Source organism: Triturus cristatus, chromosome 8 (genome assembly GCF_964204655.1).
Source record: "Triturus cristatus chromosome 8, aTriCri1.1, whole genome shotgun sequence".
Taxonomy (NCBI): Eukaryota; Metazoa; Chordata; class Amphibia; order Caudata; family Salamandridae; genus Triturus; species Triturus cristatus.
The window spans coordinates 1432177397-1432197306 of NC_140591.1; positions in this window are offsets into that span (position 1 = coordinate 1432177397).

The window sequence follows — 19910 nt, forward strand, 5'->3', positions numbered from 1 at the left end:
AGCAGGAGGTTGTAAGTAACCCCTGTGGCCCTAGAGGGCCCCGTTCTTCACAACTTGGGGTCCAGGGAGGATTTCTTCACCAAAGGAAGAATATAGCCCTTTTTCCAGATGTCAGGGTAGTGTCCCGAACTCAGTACTTCGTTCAGTAGATCTTTAAGTGGCTCAACCACCTGACTAGTCAGCTTGTTGATGATCCCCAGAGGGCAAGGGTCAGAGGGGGCCCCAAACTTGATGGAACGCATGAGGCTGATTGTTTTATCCCACGTGAGAAGAGAAAACTTCTCAAAGGTGGGAGATACTTTGCGACCAATTAATGTACCCAAATTCGAGGCCTCTTGCAAATTAAAGATGAGGTCAGTGCTAGGAGACTGCTGAGAGAATACCTGAAAGATAGAGTTGACCTTACATGGGAAGAAATCAGCTACCTTGTTGCAGAAAGATTGGTCCAGAACAAAGGAGTTGCTGTTGCTCCAATTCGACAAATCTGTAACCGTTTTAAAAAGATCCCTGGAGGAATTTGCTGCTAGTCTGATTTTCCCTGTGAAAAATTGTAGTCTTTTCGGCTTTAATGAGCTCTTTATATTCTGCAAGGGTTTTTTTGTATGTGGCTTTTTTCCCGGGGGAATAATCTACCCTCCAGAGGCGCTCTTCCTGCCTGCACCTCAGTTGTGCTGCTTTCAAAGCCGGAGAAAACCAAGGAGCAGATGGATTTTTCCTATGGCTCTTCAGTGTTTTCACAGGCACTACTTCGATGCATGGTGTCTCCAGCCAGTGCGTGTAGCTAGTTGCTGCCTTGTCAATGTTCTTGACAGAAACAGGAATAGAGTTGGAGAGAGCCTCCTGTAGAGCATCCACCTTGGTATCCTTCCATGGCCGTACTTAATAACTCTAGCTGTGCTATTGGATTCAGCTCTATTACACCGGGTCGTGATTGAAAAGAAAATGGCCATGTGGTCCAACCATGGAAGTGGAAGGATCTTGTCTATGCCTAATTCTGCATTATTTGTACAGATACCATCCAATGTATGGTTAGCTATGTGAGTGGGTGCTTCAATTTGTTGAAGTAAATTGAAACTGTTAAGAGTGTCCACCAGATAGCCGGTATCTGCATCCGAGGGCGACTCTAAATGAAAACTAAAGTCCCCTACCAGCGTAAAATTTGCGTACGTTATGCTGGATTCCAGAAAGGATTGGATTTTGTCAACAAAGCCCCTCCTTGGGCCAGGGGGTCAGTAGACTAGCAATTCTTGAAATGTATAGGATTTGTTCAGACTGATACTGAACCTAAGTGCCTCACACTCTAAATGATGCACCGGTGTGAAACTGGCCTCAAGTGAATTGTGATAGGTAATCGCTAGCCCCCCCTCTTTTATCTGATCTATCTAATCTTTCAATGTTGAACCCACACGGGACAGCAGCCTTGATGTCTGGGTCAGACATACTGTCAGCCTAGGTCTTCATGAGGAAAATAATGTCAGGATCATTCTGGGCCATTAGATCTGCAAATTCATGTTTATGCTTAATACGAGACCGAGTGTTAAGAAGCAAACAGTGGTGTGCCTTTACAGCTGATGGCCTATTAGTTGTTATTATGATAGGGGCTCTGGGGGGAACAGACCTGGTCCCAACACCCGCGCTAGGGGAGAAACAATGCAAATGGCACCTGTATTCAATGGAGCTGCCGCACCAATCGTGAGGAGAGCAGAGACTCTTGTTAACAGTGTGGAGCAGTGCAAGGAGTTCGCTCCTTGTGTAGATGGTGAGTGGAACAGGATTTCTGGCACCTGGCGCTGTCCAGGGGCGGCCCGGCGCAGATAGGCTTGCCTTTGGTGAGACTTCAGCACGCCAGCAGCGCGCTCGCTGCCTGCGTTCGCTGCCCGCCCGGTCCCTCTCCAGCATTTATGGCTGGACGAAGGGAAATGACCAGTGCGCCAACCCCCAAGATGGTTCCTGCCCGAAGTGGGTGAGGAGTGAAGGGGGCGTGGTATCCTTCTCCCGGCTCTCCATCTCTGTAGTGACAGCGAAGCCAGTAGCTTAACGGCTAACATGTTTTCCTTTTAATGCTAGTTCTTTTTTACCAAGTAGTCTTCTATGACATATTGTTGAAGGTTTGACAGGCTATTGACAAGAGTATATATTGCACTGTTGAATTTCTACTCTATATCCACATCAATATATACTCTATATATACTCTATATGTAATATGCTCTGATCTATTAATAACGTTTTGTAATCCCTTTGTACTGATAATAAAAGTGGTCACTTAATGAATAACCAAGAGTGGGAATCCATAGACAGATAAAACAAAGGTTTGATGGCCCGTCAGATTGGACATGGCTTGCAGTTAAACTGTGCAATGAACGTATGTTCAAAACTTCCTCTGCTCAAAACTTTATTGAAAGTCCGTCTTCTTGAACTGGCTAACCAGCACTGATCTTTATTGTGAGCTGTTCTTTTCCTGTTATCTATTGAGCCCAGTGTCGGACAGACAGAAAATAGGCTCAGGCACCAAAATAAAAGTGGCGTATTATAGAATTAGAACGCTAAAAAGGTGGCCCATGTTTGCAATTTGGGACAATTTCAGACTTTTAAAGAAATGCTTTAATAGTGTTTTGCGAGGAAGACTGCATGGGTTTGAGCCTTCTGCAGCCAATGTTTGTTTTATTATTAGGGAAATCAACAGTAAAAAACAGAAAACTATACAAGAGGCTCACAGTCTAAATAACAGCCCACACACTTTGTCAGACCAACCAATCAGACACTGCCTGATTGTCCCATAGGCCAGTCCGACCAATCGTGCATTTCACTGTGCATTTTCATGTAAATCTCTTTGAATAAAAACACTATAATTAATCAACATAAATATATTAATAATAATAACAGTAATTTTAGAAATAGTAGTTCTAGTTGGCAAGGAAATATGTTGTAATAAAGACGCCTGGTCCATTTAGATAATAAGATGGTTGATTTGTTGAGGATAGATGTTACAATGTAGAGACCCACCAGGAGCAGCCTTCCTGCTGCTCAGCCCATCCACCACCTGACTCACTCAGCAACATTCCACTGCCACCTCTTACACCAACATTCCATCACCACAGTCAGACTGGCTGAGAAGCAGGAATAACAAATCTCCTTTCTTTACACAAAACAGAATGGAACTCTAAGAAGGATGACAATAAAACTAATGCATGCAAAAGAATGACAATAGAAACATTGCATGCAAAATAATAGCAATAGAACAATTGCAAGTGTAACAGATCGGAGCTTCCGAATCCCCTCTACTTCCACGGATGGAGTGATCTCACAGTCACACACACACACACACATCACACGCTGGTGGGGCCCATTACACCAACATTCGTCCTACCACTCTTATCCGTGCCAGTTATAAGGGGAAACACTTTCAAATACCTATCCAATCTGCATGTACTTTGAGGTCAATGGCATCCACTAGTTGCTTTTAAATCTGGCGAAAACATTTCAAATAATATGCAAATAAATTCAATAAACATGACAAGAAAATAACTACCCGACACAGAGATTTAAACAGAATATTTGTTTATCTAAAATTGTGAGAAAAGCCAATTAAATGCAAATTCATTTCTCTCATATTTACCTATTCTGTCTAAATGTCAGATCCTAAGTCAGAACCGGTCCTCAGTGAAAGAATCAGAGTTTCTATCCGCCATGTAGAGTCACCGTCCTCTCCGTCAGCATAGGGACCTCAAATCATCAGTTCGGGAAGAAGTGGCGCTAGACCTCTCTAGTCTACTAATATTTATACTAAAATTTACATTCTGCAATGTTACAATTTATTGTTCAGAACGGATGAATTGCGGAAATAATGTCATCTTGGTACATTTGCGATACTGTGCAAGATTATCTCACACTTAGATTGTCCCAAATAATGAATAGAAAAATTAGATGTCCATGACTAATTCGATACTTCTACCGATGTCTCTTTTAGATAATTTATATCCCAGTCGTGGGATCATCAGTTCATAAATTCAGTATTCGTATTTGTAACAAATGTCATGTTCAGGGGCTCTTGGCATCCGTCCTTGATTTGTCGTCATGATCATGGCTTTTCAGTTTTGTCGAGTGGGCAAGGTCACAGGCAGCGCGAAGCTTCCTTGCAAAAATTTCCATCAACTCGAATGCAGGCTGCGGGTGGTAGCCATTTTCTGGTAGGCCACATTGGTCAACTTAAGTAAAATAGAACATAAAACAGAATTACTGCACGGAAATGATTATACAGTGTTATTCCCCTACTAATACCCTTATGTGTATGTATTTATCTAGCCATTTGCGACATTAAAAGCCATTAAATGCCTATTAATTATAAGCGCAAAACACAATAACATCACATAAGCAACATCTATTTCTGTCAGTTTGCTCACCAACTTAGTTCACTAATTATTTTAGCCATGCAATAGCATTCCCACGTGTAATTCTCTTGTTAATAAGGTTGGTTAGGCAGGACTCGACAAACTTTTAATGATTAATAATTAATCAGTAGTGCTTTTAAATAAAACATGCGAAAATGAAACAGGTATTCGGTTTTAAAGAAAAAACCCTGCTCCATCACAAGCACCTAAGCAATGTAGCAAAAGACTAATGCAAATGCATGAAACTACAAATGGAAACATTTCACACACAATAAATATACAATGAAACAAGCAAAGAAATAACAGTGAAATGTGAGGATAATACACTAACATACACCAACTCCCTTTCTAAACACACACACTACCACACCACAAAACCACAAACCAGACCTTAATACCAAAAACATGCCGGCTGGCCAGGCAAACATGAGAGAAGTAAGTAGGGTACCAACCACAAGGTGCAGAAGTGAACCATCCAAACAACAGCAACTGAAAAAACTCAGTAAGAAGGTGTGGAAAAGATCAATCAACTCCAACAGGCTGTAAATCATGCTACCAATCTGAGAGATACTCTACCTTTGGGGAGGGGAGATGCTGCTTTACAGCTAGAAAGGGCGAAGGCAGCCTTAAAAGATTTTTTTCTAATTGAGGAAATCAACAGTTCCAAAACTTTCCAACAAAAAGTATACGAGGAGAGTCAAATGGTGGGCAAAATGTTAGCGGGTCAAACAAAAACTAAACAGGAAAAAGCTTTAACAACAGAGATCGTTGACCCCAAGACTCAAAATATTATTAAAGATCAAGAAGGCATAGCTCAAGTATTTATGGATCACTACTCTCAGCTTTATTCCACCAAATATGAGGTAGGGGTAGATCTTATTCATAAATACTTTGATGAAGTTAATCTTCCTGTTTTACCTGCCCCGTTAGTTGATCAACTTGAGAGTGATATTTGGGCAACAGAAATTTTAGATACAGTCAAATCCATAGCTGGGGCGAAAGCCTGTGGAGCAGACGGGCTCCCAATTGAATTCTGTAAAATCTTTGCTAAAGAATTGACTCCTTTTCTGGTCAAATTATTCAATGTTGTTAAATCGGGAGGTATAGCCCCCCCGAGATTTAAGGAGTCTATCATCGTCAGTTTTGTTAAAAAAGGGAAAGACCACAAAGATGTAAACTCGTATAGGCCAATCAGCCTTCTTAATGCTGATTTTAAGATTTTGATGAAAATATGGGCCCAACGTTTTACCCCGATTGCCCAGGCCTTAATCCACCCTGACCAGTCTGGCTTTGTGTCAGGGAGGTCTATGTCGTCCAATACCGGGTTTTTAATCCAGGCCCTTGATTATGTTTCTATCAACAAAATTCCAATTTTGGTTTCAATGGTCGATGCCGAAAAGGCATTCGACCTGGTAAACTGGGATGCTTTATTTTTCGGTATGCAAAAATTTGGTTTCCCTGCCCAGATAATTACTATGTTGAAAAATATTTATCAAGGTGCCCAAGCCAGGGTGGGAGTTAATGCCAATGCGACAATGGCAATCAATATTAATCGAGGAACCAGACAAGGGTGTCCGATGTCCCCCATTTTGTTTCCTTTTTTTATTGAGCCCCTAGCAATAAGAATTCGTGAAAATCCTGAAATCAAATCACCAATAGAAGGAATCGCGAAATTAAATGGGTATTCTTGTTCCAGTCTGTCTTATCCTCTGGTATTTTCTCTTTGAGATACTGTACTACCTCTTTATATTTTTCATCTACTTCACCTCCCGGTGCTCCTCCCTTCCCTCGTGCTGGTTCCCCTGTTGGCCAATCCACCTTCTTCTTACAGTCCTCCCACAAGTCCTTTGGGACTATGATGTTGAACAAGATATCGAAATCTCGCCAGAGTAGTCCTCCCAAGCTCGCCATCCTGCCGAGCTCTGTGTACCATTTCCTGGGCTCGTCCCTAAGCTTCGGAAAATCCTTCGTGAAGGACATAATGTCCTGTCTAGACCACGGGACATGAACATATGCTAACTCGTCTTCTGAACTACCCGGTATTTCTCGCAGGGGCATCATCAGCGTTGGTGTGGCCACCGCTGGTGAAGCTAGTGTCCCTGCTTGAGGGGAAAGTGTCTGAACTACCTCTAGCACGGCAAATGTCTGTACCAGCTGCTTCCACTGTTTGAGTTTGTCCACCGCATACTGTAGTCGGCTTTTGAGGTCTTCCTCTTTGTATGTCTGTAAGTCTGACTCCGTGAAACTAAATTGTGTCATATCCCACTCATATTGTGGGGGTAGGTGTCCTGCTGTACCTATAGAATCTGTATTTGCCAATTTTGTTCTCTGTATATATGCATTGTGGGCGTGGGCACCTTTCTCCATCAATTGTGAGCACGCCAGTAACAGCACTTTCTCTATATACTGTCTATCGTATTCACGTGTTAGTGAGTCAACTGTCAGCTTGTCCTCCACCATCTGTTGTAACAGAGCTTGGCATTTCGTTGTGTCTGATTTGAGTAGCCGTCTAATTGTTTGGGGTGAGAGTGAGTGAGGTGTGTGTATGTTTCCTATGCTGTTGCGTCTACCTGAGGGTGCGGCCAGTGTCTGTTGTCCACTGGTGATCGCTTGCTTCATCAATTGTATGTCATGTTCTGTTTGTAGTATGTAGGTGCACATGTCCCACACCAGGGCCTGCCACCTGTGTAGTGACCTGGTGTCATCTATTGATGTGTCCTCGAAGGTTTGTTGCCATTGGCGATCAATTAGTTTTAGTTGTGTAATGTCTGCTTTCGTGCATTGGGCCCGTAGTTCCTCTTTCTTTCGACAGACTTTCCTGGCTGCTAGTGCTGCCTCTGTCCTCATCAGCTGCAGAACCGCGATGTCTTGGACGTCGTCCAAGTCAATTTTTGTAGCTTCCTCACTGATAAGCTTACGCGTTAGTGCTGCGGCTTCTGCTTGTTGAGCTTCAGTTAGCTCGGTGGGTTTGTCTGTGGAAGCGGAGTCCGAGCCTGTCCTCGGTCGCAACCGGCCCATCAGAATGTCTTCTAATACTGTGTCTTCGTCTGCCTTAGTCTCCTCTGCTGTTTGTGTTTCCTTGGCTATTGGTATACATGGGTACATCCCTACGATATCTAATTGTGTCTTCCTCCAATCCTCTTTAATTTTTGTTTTACTTATTTCATTCAACACCCTATTTTTAACTTCTATCAGTTCTTTGTGAACCTTGGACTTTACGTCGTTGGTTGCACGTCTGTCACGTACTACAAGGTCCCAGCTATGGTAACACTCCCATTCCACTGGTCGTATCTTTCTACCCTTAAGTTTCAACATTTGTCTCAAATATAACAATTTTTTTATGTCGTACGTTCCGTGACGTGGGAATTGTAAGTCTTGTCTCCTAGCCGTCAGGTCATGCCATTTGTGTACATATAGTATAGAGTGAATTCCTTGGCTTAGGGCCACATGGTACGCCGGGGAATCTTTCGGGGGGCTGGCTGGGCGGTATCCAGTTTACTTTTTCCTAGTGATGTTCCCATGGTGCAAGGTCAGTGTGGAATGCGTCAAGTGCAGGCGTTAAACAGGGACAGAGCAGACACACCAGCCAGATGGGTGGGGGCTTCGTGCTGGACACAGAACAGACACCCCCAATATTTAATTAACGTACATAAGCATACACTTTGCAACCACTCTCCAGCTGGTGAGATAGCAAGGGAGCCATTCGTCAGGCAACCAGACAGAACATTCACTTCAAGTTCACCCAAGCCGTCACGAGTAAGAAAGAAAAATAGTTCTGGGTGCTTATTACTGGCGTCCCATGAACGAAGGGGAAGGTGACAGAAAAGGTTGAGGAAGAAAGTTCTGGGTGCTTATTACTGGCATCCCATGAACGAAGGGGAAGGTGACAGAAAATGTTTAAGGAAGAAAGTTAGTAATTCCGTCTCCTTGCAATCTTCCGTTATCCCATAAACTGGCGGAAGGGGCGGCTAGGCGGAATTGGAGTCCTTCAGGCAATGTGCTAGATAGTGCAAGTGGTGAACTCAACATACAATGCAGGCAAACAGAAAAACAAACGCGCAGCGCTGTGGAGGATGTGGTGTGCTGAATATATGTGTACGTAGTTTATATTAAGCCCAGAGGAGTAATTTGGTGTTCTATGTTATATGTTGGGCGCTGGCGTACCGGACTAGTGATATGGGGCAGTCAGAAATATTAGCAGCATCAAGGTGTCAGTTATGTCAGCGTCGTTATACCCAAAGGAGGGATTATCTCTGACAGGGACCAGCGATGGTCTCGAACCCTAAAGAGAGCGTTATAATATATATGAAATATCTATGTAATCTACAACAGCCTGCAAAAATGATCTAAACAACACATGGGGCAGCACCCACAAATATAAACAACATCAAAAGATATTAGGGGCAACAAACAGGTCAGGCGATACTCCCCCCCCCCTGTGCCTAGGGAATCCCCTAGGCACAGCTGGAGACCGCCTCAGGCGTCCAGCGAGGGGCAGCACCGCACTGGGTACCCGGGTTCAGGGGTGCTGGGGCTAGTCAATGGGACTTATACCGGAGTACCGGGACCTTGGGAACAGGCGCCAAAGAGAGAAACCGTTGCAACCACAAGAGGGGCAGTACCTGGACCGCAGCCTCCACGATATCGTACCTGTACCAACAGGAAGCGCGCTGTCAGGGGCGCGAAACCGCCATCACCTGAAACCTGGGGAGCCAACTGTCACAACTCTAAAACGAGGGACTACCTGCTACCACCCAAAACCTGGGGAGCTTAACCGCTACAACTCTAGAACGAGGAGCTACCCGCTACCACCCAAACTGGAGTACGTGACTCCCAAAGAAGACTTACCGGCGTCTGTTGAGTCTGGCAAAGCGTACCGACCTCTGTCGCAATCAAAGGAAAAAATCCTTGTTCGTCCACCACCCCCATCGGCCGGGGACTCTCTGCCAGCAAGACAGGGGATGCAGTAGGTCGCCCTCCGTGAGGCACCGTGGGGCAGGAGCTGCTGGGCACCGGGGAGTCACTGCGGGCTGGGAACTTGCAGAAGGGCGCTGTCACCGGCCAGGTGGGGAGGGTGGCTGGACCAGAAACTGTGTCAGAGGGCAAAGATGCACATGTAAAATAGTCTGGCAGAGGGCAGCAGCGATGTCAGAGATCAAAACCACGCCCGGCATGAGAAGAGAGAGAGAGAGAGAGAGAGAAACTATCAATTTCAAATAGCGATGTGCAAACACTAAACAGGAGCGCAGTCCTCACGCGAATTATGACAAACTGAAACATAAATCACGAGGGCCACAAAAAGAACACAGAAGAAAGTGATAAGTATAGGCGCAATGATGGCCATTGGCGTGTCCGACCAGTCAGTAACACAGGCCCGATAGATGCCGCCAGGGCATAAGCAAACAACCCTTGACATGAGAACAAGACAGGGAAAGAAGAGAGAACAGGGGAAGGCAGAGACAAAGCGAAGTCAACTTACTGGCAGGCAGGCCCCCAGCGTTCCAAGGGAGGCGGAGGAGAGAGGAAGACAAAGTAAAAAGGTCCTTGAACCTCAGGTCTCTGAACCCTGAAGGAAGCTGGAGTCCAGGCCGCCAGTCAGCTAAATCGTCAATGGTCTGGAAGCTCCATTCTCCACCAAATGTGGAATCTGAAATAAATGCAAGAAATGAATTCGCACAAACAGTTCTCAGTCAAGGGTGAAACAAGAGCGTTTATTGGAGAAACCACCAACAGGATAACGTGCAGCACGGGGGTACCAGCCTAGATACTGAGTGCCCAAAGAGGTGACGTGCTGGACAGTTTTTATAGGCCCAAACCACAAAGGATGCAGCATCATATCATCCGTTGAACAAATTAAGCATAGTTCGTCTAACCAATTAGCGAGAGCCTAAATGGTTGCATACCATTTAAGGACCGAAAAGTGTTGTTGCTGGCTGCGTGACCCAAATCTGCTTTTGGGACTTTCCACTATAATGCAAGCTATAAGTCTGGTGCTTTTCCAGTTAATGATTGCAACAAGATAAAGATGTCCAAAGACATAATTGAGAAATGTGATGTGCAAGTGTACGTGCTGAAGCGAGCATCTTCTCTTGTCACGTATCTGTTTATGAGCAAGCCTTGCGTTACTGAAGCTATTTCTATAGAGCATGATATATGCAAGTGTGCGAAGTTTGTCATGCTAACTTAACAGGGCCTACAGATCTGCTGCATTTGGTATCACCACCGAACGTGGCTTCTACACTTACATACCAGAAAATGTAGTACATTCACACAGAATTCTGTCTTTCCCGAGAACAGCGAACAGTCTGCCCTACTACAGAATTATATCACACGTTAACAAAGCAGCGCTTACCTCTGCTCCGTCCTCCTAACAAGCTCAGAGAGTACCTGTTACCTTTCTAATGATAGGCGTTAACGGAATGCCATACGGATCCCTGAGACCTAAGACCAGAACTTCACAGATAACCTTCGCTATCATATACACTTCTCTCACACAGAAAATACGTTTCTAATGGCAACACACGGCAATGCTACCTCATCGAACCCAGACAATGCGACGCGCAACTTCAATTGTCACACGTTTTCCCCTGTCTGCATACAGGGCCAACAATCCCGCCTTTTTCCGAGAGCAGCACTCCCTCTGCCCTACTACGGAACTGTCACCGACTTCCTACGTCCCAGAAGCCGTTCACAATACATAAAACTCAACACGACTTCAACATACAGTGTTAGTACAAATATCAATAAATAATCAACAAGCCTATATACACGCAAATTCACCAGATCAAGACAATAGTAAACCATCATTCTGCTACCAAGAAACTGTAACAGATCGGAGCTTCCGAATCTCCTCTACTTCCACGGACGGAGTGATCTCACAGTCACACACGCACACACACATCACACGCTGGTGGGGCCCATTACACCAACATTCGTCCTACCACTCTTATCTGTGCCATTTAGAAGGGAAAACACTTTCAAATACCCATCCAATCTGCATGTACTTTGAGGTCAATGGCATCTACTAGTTGCTTTTAAATCTGGCGAAAACATTTCAAATAATATGCAAATAATTTCAATAAACATGACAAGAAAATAACCACCCGACACAGAGATTTAAACAGAATATTTGTTTATCTAAAATTGTGAGAAAAGCCAATTAAATGCAAATTCATTTCTCTCATATTTACCTATTCTGTCTAAATGTCAGATCCTAAGTCAGAACCGGTCCTCAGTGAAAGAATCAGAGTTTCTATCCGCCATGTAGAGTCACCGTCCTCTCCGTCAGCATAGGGACCTCAGATCATCAGTTCGGGAAGAAGTGGCGCTAGACCTCTCTAGTCTACTAATATTTATACTAAAATTTACATTCTGCAATGTTACAATTTATTGTTCAGAACGGATGAATTGCGGAAATAATGTCATCTTGGTACATTTGCGATACTGTGCAAGATTATCTCACACTTAGATTGTCCCAAATAATGAATAGAAAAATTAGATGTCCATGACTAATTCGATACTTCCACCGATGTCTCTTTTAGATAATTTATATCCCAGTCGTGGGATCATCAGTTCATAAATTCAGTATTCATATTTGTAACAAATTTCATGTTCAGGGGCTCTTGGCATCCGTCCTTGATTTGTCGTCATGATCATGGCTTTTCAGTTTTGTCGAGTGGGCAAGGTCACAGGCAGCGCGAAGCTTCCTTGCAAAAATTTCCATCAACTCGAATGCAGGCTGCGGGTGGTAGCCATTTTCTGGTAGGCCACATTGGTCAACTTAAGTAAAATAGAACATAAAACAGAATTACTGCACGGAAATGATTATACAGTGTTATTCCCCTACTAATACCCTTATGTGTATGTATTTATCTAGCCATTTGCGACATTAAAAGCCATTAAATGCCTATTAATTATAAGCACAAAACACAATAACATCACATAAGCAACATCTATTTCTGTCAGTTTGCTCACCAACTTAGTTCACTAATTATTTTAGCCATGCAATAGCATTCCCACGTGTAATTCTCTTGTTAATAAGGTTGGTTAGGCAGGACTCGACAAACTTTTAATGATTAATAATTAATCAGTAGTGCTTTTAAATAAAACATGCGAAAATGAAACAGGTATTCGGTTTTAAAGAAAAAAAACCCTGCTCCATCACAAGCACCTAAGCAATGTAGCAAAAGACTAATGCAAATGCATGAAACTACAAATGGAAACATTTCACACACAATAAATATACAATGAAACAAGCAAAGAAATAACAGTGAAATGTGAGGATAATACACTCACATACACCAACTCCCTTTCTAAACACACACACTACCACACCACAAAACCACAAACCAGACCTTAATACCAAAAACATGCCGGCTGGCCAGGCAAACATGAGAGAAGTAAGTAGGGTACCAACCACAAGGTGCAGAAGTGAACCATCCAAACAACAGCAACTGAAAAAACTCAGTAAGAAGGTGTGGAAAAGATCAATCAACTCCAACAGGCTGTAAATCATGCTACCAATCTGAGAGATACTCTACCTTTGGGGAGGGGAGATGCTGCTTTACAGCTAGAAAGGGCGAAGGCAGCCTTAAAAGATTTTTTTCTAATTGAGGAAATCAACAGTTCCAAAACTTTCCAACAAAAAGTATACGAGGAGAGTCAAATGGTGGGCAAAATGTTAGCGGGTCAAACAAAAACTAAACAGGAAAAAGCTTTAACAACAGAGATCGTTGACCCCAAGACTCAAAATATTATTAAAGATCAAGAAGGCATAGCTCAAGTATTTATGGATCACTACTCTCAGCTTTATTCCACCAAATATGAGGTAGGGGTAGATCTTATTCATAAATACTTTGATGAAGTTAATCTTCCTGTTTTACCTGCCCCGTTAGTTGATCAACTTGAGAGTGATATTTGGGCAACAGAAATTTTAGATACAGTCAAATCCATAGCTGGGGCGAAAGCCTGTGGAGTAGACGGGCTCCCAATTGAATTCTGTAAAATCTTTGCTAAAGAATTGACTCCTTTTCTGGTCAAATTATTCAATGTTGTTAAATCGGGAGGTATAGTCCCCCCGAGATTTAAGGAGTCTATCATCGTCAGTTTTGTTAAAAAAGGGAAAGACCACAAAGATGTAAACTCGTATAGGCCAATCAGCCTTCTTAATGCTGATTTTAAGATTTTGATGAAAATATGGGCCCAACGTTTTACCCCGATTGCCCAGGCCTTAATCCACCCTGACCAGTCTGGCTTTGTGTCAGGGAGGTCTATGTCGTCCAATACCGGGTTTTTAATCCAGGCCCTTGATTATGTTTCTATCAACAAAATTCCAATTTTGGTTTCAATGGTCGATGCCGAAAAGGCATTCGACCTGGTAAACTGGGATGCTTTATTTTTCGGTATGCAAAAACTTGGTTTCCCTGCCCAGATAATTACTATGTTGAAAAATATTTATCAAGGTGCCCAAGCCAGGGTGGGAGTTAATGCCAATGCGACAGGGGCAATCAATATTAATCGAGGAACCAGACAAGGGTGTCCGATGTCCCCCATTTTGTTTCCTTTTTTTATTGAGCCCCTAGCAATAAGAATTCGTGAAAATCCTGAAATCAAATCACCAATAGAAGGAATCGCGAAATTAAAATTATTCGCCGACGATATAATCTGATAAATCTAATTTCGATCAAGTTCTATTTGAATTTAGTCAATTTGAACAGATCGGTGGATATAAAATTAATCAAAGCTAAACGGAGATTCTAGTAATGAATGAAAGCATTGCCAAATATTCGCTTTTACTATATGGCAGCGATTATGGATCTCGCAGCACGTTTACTGGATCCTAATGGGCTGCTTGATATGTTTTTTATCACAGAATGATACAAGAGGCAGGTTCGCAAGTTCCGATTTTTTTTTAAAACAGTTAAACTACCCAAAAAGACCAGGTATAAGACCATCCGGGAATTCTCCGACAGACTACAATCTTGTTTTAAACTGGTAGGGTCCGGTGGTTTTTATTACTTAAAATTGGAAGAGTGTAAAATCTTTGGGCTTCATTCAATTAAGCTTAAAAAATTGAGAGATTCTGGTTTGGGTGATTTGGGCTCTTTTTTTCTAAGCCGGAAACTTATCACCTGGCAAGAGGTCCAGGTCAGGTCTAGTAATCAATTAAAGACGGGGTTTTTGGAATATTTACAGATTGTAAATTTAATAAATAAATACAGTCTATCGGAATGCGGGTCACCACCACTTCTGGCTAATGCCCTTTATAAAGCAAAATTAAAAGGAGTGGGGAACTGGTATACTTTACTGAGTAAGGGCGAAGAGTCGTCCTTGGTTGAAGGTATTTTGGCCAAAATAACTTATGAAACTAACTGCTCCTTCTCAAGGCAGAAATGGGAGCAGATCGCCCAGTTAGGAGGCAAGGCCCTTAGAGCTGCCAATTTTAAAAGGATGTCGTTTTAATCCCGTTGGTTGGCCTATTTTACTCCAAAAGCTTTAAATAAACGATTTCCAGGAGTTGAAAATAAATGCTTCCGATGCCAGCTTTGAGAGGGGGGCGACTGGCTTCACATTTTTTTTACTTGCCCTAAACTCAAAATGTTTTGGCGTAAAAAAAAATTCATCAATAAGTCAGGCCATTGACAAGACGCTTGATCCTGAAGCTGAGGTTGCTTTATTTGGTATCTCAACAAAAAGATCTGACTTGTCCAAAGCCGAAGAGTTTTATACGGCGTTCTGTTCTTTAGTAGCCCGCTCCTTAATCCTTCAAAATTGGGGATCAGAGGAGATTCCTTCTTATCTAAAAAGGGTGAATAAAATGAAAAGGACAAAAAAGTTTGAAGAGGCCTACACCAAAAGAGTTGGGGCAATGAACAAATTTACCAGAAACTGGAAATTTTTTAATAGTGTTCAATTAATGACTGGCACCTAGCACTTTAGCACAGGACACTTTATCTATATAAGAAGTGCAGGATTAGTAAATATGCACATCTTTTTTGGGTTGGCAAAGGGAAACGATAAGAATTATAATGTAGGGTTGTCTACATATCCCATGTTTAAGTATTTTGCACCATTTGTATCTTTCTGGAATTGTGATTTTAGAAACGACTGCATGCTGCACTTTTTTACCGGCTTCCTGCTCTGTATCAACCATAATTGCTAAATGCTATTAATTAATTAATTAAGGATTTTACTAGATCTTGCTTGATGTTATCATAATTTTTTCTATTCTTGATCTTTGATTATTGTACAATGTTTTTATGCCCATCTCTGCTGCTCAATAAAAAAATTTTTTTAAAAAGAAGGTGTGGAACAGTGCCTCACAGTAAACAAGCGTAATTAAAGTTGCCCTTCACCCAAGCCCGAAGCTAGGGTGGAAAGTGTAGGAAATCACTCCACACCAATCATGTAACAACACTCAATGATGTAGAAAGGTTGAAACAGCAATAACTAGTGAAAAAAACACTCAACTGGCTTACTAACTGCCCTTCACCCTAACCCGTAGTAAGGGTGGTATGTGTGGAAAAAACACACCACACCAATCAACCACAACACAACTCGACACCCAATCACGTAGTAAATACTAACACTTAAAAAATCTGGTTTACACTCTGCCCTTCACCCATACCCCATAGGTAGGATGGAACCATAAAAAACAAATGTCCTCTCTGAACTGCACAACATGGCACTCTCCCAACACAAACATAGGTGTGCCAGTGAAGAAAGTGTTTGGCACACAAACACTAAAACCTCAGTGATGGAGAAAAAGAAATAAGTACCACACCAAAGAAATCAATCGGCACACACTGTCGATAACCACAAAGACTGTGAAAGAGAAAGTCTTAGAAACTTACCCCTTAAGATTCGTTAAAGTAAGACTATTAAATAACACTAGAAAAGGGAAAAAAACAAGACCTTGAAAATCAGCAGACATGGCAAGAGTAAGGGAGGACATGTGTAACACACCGGTGAGCGACGTCTCACCCGAGACTACTCTAGAGTATTGAACATTTGATGCACAACAACATTCTTTAACATCACATTACCCGAGGGTTTACCATAGCAAACTGGAATAAGCCCAGTCCTATTGGGCGAATACGATGTGGCCTCAACAAACACCTCAATGAAGTTGCAAGTCACCTCTGTAGAAAAAAAACTCTATGGCATTCCAGGCAGCACTTACCAACTGGTAAAAACACAAAAAAATACAAAAAATAAGCTGACAAAAGGCAGACCCAAACTTTACTGAGAGTGAAATGAAACATCCCCCTATTGGCTCCTCTTGCAGGATGAGATTTAACAGGACATAGTACAGAAGACGGAAGGCAGTCGAAAAGGTTTAAAACTACCTTTCCTTTCATATTTCGCCTTTGAAGACTGAACATGTGGAAGAAAATATGCATGCTCAATCTGACCGTGAGCTCCGAATTAGACTGCACAACTGGCGTACTGAGAAGGTCCGATGTTAGAAGCTTGTCACCAATTCCAATATGGCGGCACGCAAGCATTGCGTGCGTCGAGTGGCTCTAGGCGCAAACGTGCGCCAAACGTTGCCGAGCAGCTGTGCAGACGGGGAGGAAGGCAAAACGTCACAGATGAAGGATCGTGGATCGTAGTAAAGCTGCGCTGGAGGAAGTCTGCGTGAGACCCAAGCTGAAGGTAGGTGGGCGCGAGCGTCGCTTGACTGGCTCATGCCCCAATTTTAAAACAGCGGCAGTTGAACTGCCATGGTGGTCCCACTGGTGGTTGAATAATGGTAAAAAACAAATCATGTCAAATGTTACGACAAAACCACCCCTGCTGCCGGTGTTAAGACTGTGAAAACGCCACTCGTAATCCACAGCACATGCACTATACAGCACAAGGTGGTGGGAGACAAGCCCAATGCACCATAGCGAAGTTCACTTAGACAGGATATAAACCAATGCCATTCTGCTATCAAGCAAAAAAAAAAAAGTCCACTTACTTACACGAACAATGTAGATCCTCTGTGCAGCAAGACAGAACGGCCGAATATACACAAGATGCAGCTCAGCAGGCTAGTCACTCTTCAGGATAGAAACACCCCTGGAAGGAGCAGCGTCAGAGACGTACTTCCCACAAAGGTAGAGAGAAATTCCTTCTTCCTCACGGCTGTTAGGGACACACTGGGGAAAAGCTCACACAGGTTGATCCTCTGGGAAACTCGTCTTCGAGTGGCAGCACCCCAACCACTCTTCTTGTTGCTCCATGGGAACCCCATATTGATGAAGGCAGTATCCCAAGGTAATTTGACAAGGACACCACTCCAACAGTTACAGCAGCCAGTAAGAGGGAAAATCCAGCAGGAACTGGCACGCCCATGTTGGGGCTGACCGGTCTTGTGGTCACTGGTAGGGCTCATTGGTGCCAGCTTGCTGTACAAGAGATGCTTCTTCAACTTCTTTTTCTTTAATTTGAAGTTACTTAAAGCTTGATAGTTATAGACCATTCAGGTAGCACACGCAGGTTCTTCTCAGTAAAATCATCGTCCTGGTCTATGTAGATAATAACATGGTTGATTTATTCTAGATAGATGTCACAATGTAGAGCCCCACCAGGAGCAGCCTTCCTGCTGCTCAGCCCATCCACAAACCGACTTCTCTCACTCACCAACATTCCACTGCCACCTTATACACCAACATTCCATCACCACAGTCACACTGGCTAACAGTATTCACATATTCCAGGCAGAACGAACCACTGTAGTCAGGGTAAGTAAGTTACACAGCTAAGATAAGTCCTGCTCACCCCCTTGGTAGCTTGACAAAGAGCAGTCAGGCTTATCCCAGAGGCAATGCATAAAGTATTTGTAAACACACACAAGTAACACCGTGAAAACTCTACAAAAGTACTCCACACCATTTTAGAAAAATAGCTAATGTTTATCTGAATAAAACGAGACCAAAACAACAAAAATCCAACATACACAAATCAAGGTACCCCTTCTGAAAAGATCATTTAGAACTATAGCTCCTAGAAATCAATAGCTCCAACTGGGGTACTAATCAAGCAGTTCCACACTGACCGCGAGGGAGCGCAGGCTAGCTGCAGAGTCACACGGGCCCTGGTTACAGTACCTTGGAAGACGATGAAAAACAAAGACATTGAATAGCGTCGGGAGGTGAGGCATCGCTGGTGCTGGTGCGACGTCGGTTCCTTACTGCCATAGGAGAGGTGGGGCGTTGGCACCCTACTGCTAGGTAGGGGAGGTGATGCATCGGTTCCTCACTGTTGCAGTGGAGGTGATGCAGCGTTGGCGGCATGATCTACAACAACAAAAATAATAACAGAAATAATAATCAAATTATATGGAAAATTACATACTAAAGTATTAATATTTGGCATGTTATCCAGCCAGTTCAATTTCTGGCTGTTGGTATGTCACAGATGAAGTGCAGTTTTGCAGCTATTTCCCCTTGCTGACGTTCCTATATATATATATATATAAACGACTGAAACTATTCAATCAGTTCTTACCATCCAAGAACTCCCCACTTTGTCAACACTTCACTCCTTGTTACATGAGTCTACAGATAACTCACAAGTTCCACAAAATACTCAAGAAATCGCTGATGTCGAAGGTCTTAATTTAGCGGCTCCTGGGAACAGTCCGTTCAGAGCACCTTCCACCTTTGTTCCAATCATGCCTCGTGACGCGCTAGATATCTTCCATGATCGCATCACTGACGAACTAAAAAAACTTTATGTGAAAACCAAGAAAACAAAATTTAAAGTTTATTCCAAAAAAAACCAAAGTTACTTCCAACTCATGGAAAAATTAAAATCTAATTCGTCAGTGGTCATCAACAATGCAGATAAAGGAGGCAATATCGTCCTGTGGGGCAAACAACAATATAGAGAAGAGGCATACAGACACATCAACGATTTGGAGTGCTATGAACGTTCCAATGCAGCCATTTTTAGAAGAATCATTAAAGACTACAAAGATGATCTAAGTAGTTGGAAAAGAGAAGGTCTAATCTCAAAAGATGAAATGAACTTTCTGAATAAAGAGTTTCCGGTTTTACCTACTTTCTACCTAATACCGAAAATACACAAGCAGGTGGATCCCGTGCCAGGCCGGCCTATCATTTCAGCTAACAACAGTATCTTTGAGAACACTTCTCGCTATGTGGATTTTTATCTTCAAGAACATGTTACTGGTTTGCCCACATATCTTAGAGATACTAAGGACTTTTTATCCAAACTTAATTCCATTCAATGGTCGGGGAATTATTTGTTGATGACCTTAGACATCTCATCTCTCTATACTAGCATCAGGCATCATGATGGACTGTTTGCTGTAGATTATTTCTTGAGGAAACGTAATATTTCCATGTATAGACACAATGAAATTCTTCTAAAAATGATACATTGGTGTTTATATAATAATCTGTTCATGTTTGATGGGCTTATATTCAGACAAAAACAAGGAGTGGCTATGGGGGCATGCTTCTCTCCCAGCTACGCATGTTTACATGTAGGCTGGTGGGAGGAGCATGT